This window comes from Herpailurus yagouaroundi, unplaced genomic scaffold (assembly GCF_014898765.1).
Source record: "Herpailurus yagouaroundi ecotype Mexico unplaced genomic scaffold, PumYag 254, whole genome shotgun sequence".
NCBI lineage: Eukaryota > Metazoa > Chordata > Mammalia > Carnivora > Felidae > Herpailurus > Herpailurus yagouaroundi.
Genome location: NW_024412471.1, coordinates 1,821,188 through 1,829,711, shown reverse-complemented (window position 1 = coordinate 1,829,711; position 8,524 = coordinate 1,821,188).

The window sequence follows — 8,524 nt, the reverse complement described above, 5'->3', positions numbered from 1 at the left end:
AAGGAAGGAAGGAAGGAAGGAAGGAAGGAAGGAAGGAAGGAAGGAAGGAAGGAAGGAAGGAAGGAAGGAAATTATAATCTGTACTCTCCAAAGTCTGAAGTTACGGCAATTTGGTAGACCATCGTCAACTGGCAGGAAGGTGCATAAGAGAATTCACTAGAAGGAGAGAGGGCATCTAGGCCATGGATCAATGCTCAACACAGGTTTTGCTGAAGAGGATTGAGTCTGAGTCTGGCCCAGTAAGTGATAGAGATAGTGATAGTGAAAACTCTTAGGTCTATACTGGCCAAATATTCTAGGTAACAGTGACTTAGCATGTGGATGTGAACTAAGACAGCCATAACCTTGGAAGCTAAGTGTGGGGCATCACTTGGGCTTGTGCAGGAACTTGGACCAGTATGCAGTCCCTTCAGAGGAGACATGTATTCATGGGACAATGCTGAACCAGACTTTAGCAGCAATACCAAATGGTATGGAGAAGTAAACAGTCACGCACTGTTACCAGAGACTTGATAGTTGTTTCTGTTTTCTGACTCCTTGAAACAGAACTGCCCTCTCCTTGGCCTGAGTAAGTTCCCAGGGTTATTTGAAAATTGAGGCAGGGGAACCAAAGCTTTGAAATGGAGATACTAGACTATGCCTTCACCAGAACAGAGTGTGCTATATTGGATAAACTAAGGGGAGAGAGCAAGAGAGGGAGAGAGAAAGGTGATTTGTACACTGATTTGATAAAAAGAAATTCAGGACAAGGTGCAGGTCAGGGTAAAATGAAAGCAGATTAAGATTGATGTCAGTATTAGGGGCTCCTGGGTGGCTCAGTCAGTTAAGCATCCAACTTCAGCTCAGGTCATGATTTCTTGGTTCATGAGTTCAAGCCCCATATCAGGCTCTGTGCTGACAGCTCAGAGGCCGGAGCCTGCTTCAGATTCTCTCTCTCTCTCTCTCTCTCTCTCTCTCTCAAAAATAAATAAACATTAAAAAATTAAAAAAAAACACACACACAATTGATGTCAGTACTGGAAGGCTACCATGTATTCCCCCATGGAAATCAGATAGTAACCTTTCCCCCACCCCTTAAAAAAAAAAAAAAAGGCAAGGTGAACACATGATTGATGAGAGCATCAATATGCAGTCACTAGAGAGTCACAGGTTTGACTATTACCTGACTTTTTTTTTTCAACGTTTATTTATTTTTGGGACAGAGAGAGACAGAGCATGAACGGGGGAGGGGCAGAGAGAGAGGGAGACACAGAATCGGAAACAGGCTCCAGGCTCTGAGCCATCAGCCCAGAGCCTGACGCGGGGCTCAAACTCACTGACCGCGAGATCGTGACCTGGCTGAAGTCGGACGCTTAACCGACTGCACCACCCAGGCGCCCCTATTACCTGACTTTCTACAGTAACCTATATGAGAAAAAATTGCATCAGTCAGAAGTGAATTATCTGTGGAAGAAAAAAAAAAAAAGAGTGACCCAAGGCAAAGTCACAGCCAGTGTGAATGCTGTTCAGGGGAGAAAGCAGCTTAGCCATTGGTCAGTAGGGTATTTCCAGTCTCAATGGCTAGATAGTCCTTGGTGTGTACACTCAGGGAGTTGAAACCCACATAATTTGGGTCTGTCTGGTTTTATTATTCATATCATCTCTGTTAATCTGATGTCCTTAAACATTCCTTTCACTCAACTTAAACTGGCAGCTTACAGATCTAAGTGGTCTGTGAAGTTTTATTGGCTAGACCCTTTCCAGTGTTTAAAATCTACAAAGTGGGTGTGGGTGTGTGTTGGGATCCATATGTGTTTTTTTTGAGTTGATGTTTTAAAATTATTATTATGAAAGTAAAAAAGGCACATTGTAAAAATGTTTTTCAAACATTACTTAAGGGTAAAAATGCAAAAAGTTCCTAGACACTGTCTTGTTTCCTAATCCTTCTATTCAGAGGTAATTGAAGTTAAGGTAGTATTTTTTTTTTTAATGTATGCGTGTGTGTCCCTCCAGGCATGTTCCTTTTCTTTTCATTTTTAATGTCATAATTTTGAATATACTATCCATTGTCATGTTTTAAAATTCAAAAGGTATAGGGACATCTGGGTGGTTCAGTTAGTTAAGTGTCCGACTCTTGATTTCAGCTCAGGTCATGATCTCATGGTTTGTGAGTTCAAGCCCCACGATGGGCTCCATGCTAATGGTACAGAGCCTGCTTGGGATTCTTTCTCTCTGTCCCTCTCTCTGCCTCTCTCTCTCTCTCTCTCTCTCTCTCTCTCTCTCAAAAATAAACTTAAAAAAATTTTTAATTCAAAAGGTATAAAGTAGTATACTGGGAAAACCCTTACTCCCATTCTTATCTGCCACTTTCCATTTGCCCTCTTCTCAGAAACCAGTATTAATCTCTTATGTATCCTTCCAGTAATCTTTTATGTATATGTAAGGAAAATATATTTTTAAATGGATTATTTACACAAATAATAGCATGCTATATACCATGTTCTACACCTGCTCTTCTTATTTAATAATGTTTCTTGGGCGACTGGGTGGCTCAGTTGGTTGAGCGTCTGACCCTTGGTTTTAGCTCAGGTCATGATCTCACAGTTTGTGAGTTTGAGCCCCACATCTGGCACTGCACTGGCAGTGCAGAGTCTGCTTGGGATTCTCTCTCTCCCTCTCTCTCTACTCCTTCCCAGCTCATGTGCTCTCTCTCTCTCTCTCTCTCTCTCTCTCTCTCTCAAAATAAATAAATAAAAACTTAAAAAATATATAATAATGTTTCTTTTCTGGTGAAACTCCTAAACTAACTTTCTTTCTTTCTTTCTTTCTTTCTTTCTTTCTTTCTTTCTTTCTTTCTTTTGCTTTTTAATATAATTTATTTTCAAGTTAGCTAACATACAGTGTATACAGTGTGCTCTTGGTTTCAGGGCACATTCCCATGATTCATAGCTCACATATAACACCCAGTACTCATCTCAACAAGTGACCTCCTCAATGCCCATCACCCATTTTCCCCTCTTCCCCGCCCCCCTCCATCAATCCCATTTGTTCTCTGTATTTAAGAGTCTCTAATGGGTTTGCCTCCCTCTCTATTTGAAACTATTTTCCCCTTCCTTTTCCGCATTAATAATGTTTCTTAAAGATCACCCCATATCAATGCACAAAAAGCTTCATTTTTTAAAAAACATAGTTGAAGAGTATTCCATTGTTTGAGTGTGCCATAATTTGTTTAACCAACACCAGCTGATGGAAATCTGTTTTGTTTCTAAATACTTTGCTATTTCACACAATGTTCCAGAAGATAATTTAGCACTTACATCATATCAAAGGTATGAATATTCAAATGTATTCAATTTCTAATATATGTAGTTTAATTCCTAGAAGTTGAATTGCTGATTTAAAAAGTATAGCAGAGGGGCGCCTGGGTGGCGCAGTCGGTTAAGCGTCCGACTTCAGCCAGGTCACGATCTCGCAGCCCGTGAGTTCGAGCCCCGCGTCGGGCTCTGGGCTGATGGCTCAGAGCCTGGAGCCTGTTGCCGATTCTGTGTCTCCCTCTCTCTCTGCCCCTCCCCCTTTCATGCTCTGTCTCTCTCTGTCCCAAAAATAAATAAACGTTGAAAAAAAATTTTTTTAAAGTATAGCAGAACATTTAAAAAATTTTTTTAGAGAGAGAGAGAGAGCATGAGTGGGGACAGGGGCAGAGGGAGAGAGAATCTTTATATATTTTTTTTCTTTTAATATTTATTTATTTATTTATTTATTTATTTATTTATTTATTTATTTTGAGAGAGAGAGAGAGAGAGAGAGAGAGAGAGAGAGAGAGAGAATCCCAAGCAGGCTCCATGCTGTCAGTGCAGAGCCCGATGCAGCACTTGATCCCACAAACTGCAAGACAATGACCTGAGCCAAAATCAAGAGTCAGTCACATAACTAACTAAGCCATCCAGGTACCCTGAGAGAGACGGAGAGAGAGAATCTTAAGCAGGCTCCACGCTCAATCCCCCAATCCTAGGATCATTATCTGAGCCAATATCAAGAGTTGGATGCTCAACTGACTGAACCACTCAGACATCCCCAATATTTTTTTAATTAGTTGTCAACATTCAAAACTCAAACGCTTTCATATGAAAAAATATTGATTTTTAAGCTCACTTGAAAAATTGGAAATCCAGCAACACCGTATCTATGACATAGAGCAAAAATTAGCTGGAGTAGCAACTGTCCCCTTTGGTGAGACACGTATTTCTCAGGTGACCACAGTCCTCACCCACCCCATTTGGCTCCTTTACATTACTTTCCTGATGCCTAAAACCCTTTGAGTTTTTAATCCCCATATTCTTTCATTTTGATTCTGAGATCACTCAACATTGTTTAGATTATGATTTAATTTCCCTTAAGTCTGTCTGTAGAAAAAGGATCATTTGACATTCCAAGGTTTTGAACCCTGTGCTACGATTTCTCATGCTTAAGTATTAAGTAGCACACGGTTGTGATTTTTCAATGCATCACAAGGGATTACAGGAATGACTGTGCTGAGCACACCGTGAGTATTCCAAGCGGTATAGCAATTATTTATTACTTTATACTATTAAATTGGCAATAAACTGTCTACTTCAATTATTTGTACATTTTAATAACATGAATCATTTATATCAGGAGTTGATCATTTCTTTTTTTAATATTTATTTATTTATTTATTTATTTATTTATTTATTTATTTTTGAGAGACAGACAAAGAGCATGAGCTGGGGGAGGGGCAGAGAGAGAGGGAGACACAGAATCCCACACAGGCTCCAGGCTCCTAGCTGTCAGCACAGAGCCTGATACAGGGCTTGAACCCATGAACTGTGAGACCGTGACATGAGCTGAAGTCGGACACTTAACTGACCGAACTCCCCCCCAGGCATCCCCCATTTCTTTTTTTTAAAGATATTCCAGATACATTGGTTCCCTGCCCATATGTCAATCTTCAGTTAAATTCAAGGAATACATGAAGATTTTTTTTTTAATTTAAGTTTCTTTATGTATTTTGAGAGAGAGAGAGACAGTGCAAGGGGAAGGGGCAGAGAGAGAGGGAGAAAGAATCCCAAGCAGGCCTTGCACTGTCAGCACAGAGCCTGATGTGGGGCTTGAAACCACGAAGTGTGAGATCATGACCTGAGCAGAAACCAAGAGTCAGACACTTAACGACTGAGCCACCAAGGTGCCCCAGTTCTTGATTCTTTCTTTTTTTTTTTTTAGTGTTTATTCATTTTTTGAGAGAGAGACACACACACTGAGTGTGAGTGGGGGTGGGCAGAGAGAGAGGGAGACACAGAATCTGAAGCAAGCTCCAGGCTCTGAGCCGTCAGTACAGAGCCAGACATGGGGCTCGAACTCATGAACCATGAGACCATGACCTGAGCCAAAGTTGGATGCTTAACCGACTGAGCCAGACAGGTGCCCCAGGACTTGATCATTTCTGACAAAAGTTAGTCTCCAGAGCTTGGCTCCCTAAATATTGGGGCCCTACCCCAGAAAGGATTACACAGCTCAAACCTGCCTTTCCTATAGTGATTCTCGAATTTGAGCAAATAAATTACCTAGAGATCTTATTAAAATTCAGATTCTGATTCAGTACATCCCGAGTGGGGTCAGAGATTTAGAATGTCTAACAAGCCCCTTGACTGCATGTTGAGTAGCAAGGGTCTTAGAAGACACCTCCTGGGGCGCCTGGATGGCTCAGTCAGTTAAGCAGCGGACTCTTGATTTTGGCTCAGGTCATGATCTCATGGTTTGTGAGTTTGAGCCCTGCATCAGGCTCTGTGCTCACATCAATGGAGCCTGCTTCAGATCCTCTGTCTCCCTCTTTCTGCCCCTTCCTTCCTCGTTCTCTCAAAAGTAAATAAATGTTTAAAAAATTTAAAACAAACAAACAAACAAACAAACAAAAAGAAGACACTTCCTAAGTCCCTCTGCTGATTTCTACCAGACTTCTTGAAGGCAATGAAGAAATCAGTTTGGATATGATACCCTAAATAGCTCCTGTTTCTCTTCAACATTGTCCATTCTTCATTCTCTCCCTGCAAACCACCCCCTCCAGACACACAGCAGAAAGCTGAAAGAATCTAACTAATAGAAACATAATCGGGACAGAACACATTTCCCTTCATTTATCACACATGACAGGGCACCACATGTACAGGGCAATACGTCAGATGCTAGGGGAAACAAAGATGATTAATGATTAAGACTAAGGTCCTTAGGGGCGCCTGGGTGGCGCAGTCGGTTAAGCGTCCGACTTCAGCCAGGTCACGATCTCGCGGTCCGTGAGTTCGAGCCCCGCGTCGGGCTCTGGGCTGATGGCTCGGAGCCTGGAGCCTGTTTCCGATTCTGTGTCTCCCTCTCTCTCTGCCCCTCGCCCATTCATGCTCTGTCTCTCTCTGTCCCAAAAATAAATAAACGTTGAAAAAAAACATTAAAAAAAAAAAAAGACTAAGGTCCTTAGTCTGGGGTGCCTGGGTGGCTCAGTCGGTTAAGTGGCTGACTCTTGATGTTGGCTCAGGTCATGATCTCCGTTTTGAGTTCAAGCCCTGAATCCGGCTTTGTGCTCACAGCAGGGAGCCTGCTTCAGATCCTCGTCTCCCTCTTTCTGCCCATACCCCGCTCACACTCACTCTCTCTCTCTCTCTCAAAAACAAACAAATGTTAAAAAAAAAATTTTTTTAAGACAGGTCCTCAGCTTTAAGTTGATCACTAACCAGCAAAGGAGATAGAGACATATAGAGATAGCTCACAAGTGGAAGGAATTAAGGTAATGAAACAGAGACAGAAGTTAGTTCCGCAGAGGGCAAGTGATAGCCTAGATACAATGATTTTTTTTAATTGAAGTATAATTGACATACAATATTATATTAGTTTCAGGTGTACAACAGTGATTTCCCAATTCTATACACTACAAAATGCTCACCATGATAAGTGTAGTTACCATCTGTCATGATACAAAGCTATTACAATATTAACTATATTCTCCAGGCTGTACTTTTCATCCCCATGACTTTCTTATTTTATAACTAGAAGTTCATACCTCTTGTTTTAAATTTTATTTATTTAAGACCTCTCTACATCCACTGTGGGGCTTGAACTCACCACCCCAAGGTGAAGAGTCGCACTCTCTTCCCAGTGAGTCAGCCAGGCGCCCTGTATAGTCTGTACTTTTTAAATCCCTTCACCTGTTTTGCCCTCCCTTCGGGCAACCACCAGTTTGTTCTCTATATTGATGAGTCTGTTTCTGTTTTCCATTTGTTTTTTTAGATCCCACATATAAGTGAGATTGTATGGTAGGACAGTGTTTCTTAAAAGTCTGGTCCCCCCCTACCTGTAGCATGGGCATCACAGGGAAAATGTTAGATGTGAAGATTCTCAGACTGCACCCAAGTCTACTCCAAAGGTGGTGTGGGGGTGGCAATCTGTGTTTCAACAAACCCTCAAGGTAATTCCGATACATGATAACGTTTGACAACTGCTGGGTCTATGAAAATTTCACAGAGGAGGGGCGCCTGGGTGGCTCAGTCAGTTAAGCGTCCGACTTCGGCTCAGGTCATGATCTCATGGTCCGTGAGTTCGAATCCTGCGTTGGGCTCTGTGCTGACAGCTCAGAGCCTGGAGCCTGCTTCGGATTCTGTGTCTCCCTCTCTCTGACCCTCCCCCAGTCATGCTCTGTCTCTCTCGGTCTCAAAAATAAATAAACATAAAAAAAATTTCACAGAGGAGACATTTGAGGTGGACCCTTAGAGAATTCATATTACAGCAGACAGAAAGAGAAGGGCATCCCAGGAGATCACAATGAACAAAGGTATGGAGATGAGAAATTGAAATGTGTAAACATGTTGGGGAAATAGCGCTTAAGCAGGTATGTGAAGGGAAAACATGGGAAATGTGGCCAGAGAGGCAAATGAGGGCCAAATTTTAAAGAGCCTCAAATTTTATACTGTAAAGTTTGAACCTTATTTTATAGACATAAAGAAAATATAGGTTTAAAGCAGGGGAGAGACAGTGATCAGAAATGTATTTTAAAGCTCTGTGTGGGACTGGTCTACCATGAGGCTACCAATTAAGAGGCTAGTTAGTCCTGGCAAGAAATAAGAGCTAAATACAATAGAATTAAAATAGAAAAGAGAGAAAATGTATGTCAAACATTTCCAAAGTAGGATAAACAAGCTGTATTGAATAATGGTTTAAGACCACAAGCTCGGGGCACCTGGGTGGCGCAGTCGGTTAAGCGTCCGACTTCAGCCAGGTCACGATCTCGCGGTCCGTGAGTTCGAGCCCGCGTCAGGCTCTGGGCTGATGGCTCAGAGCCTGGAGCCTGTTTCCGATTCTGTGTCTCCCTCTCTCTCTGCCCCTCCCCCGTTCATGCTCTGTCTCTCTCTGTCCCAAATATAAATAAACGTTGAAAAAAAAATTAAAAAAAAAAAAGACCATAAGCTCTAGGGCCAAACTGCCTGGCGCTGACACTTTTTAGCTCTGTGCCTTTGGGAAATATAACTGTGTGTCTCAGTTTTCT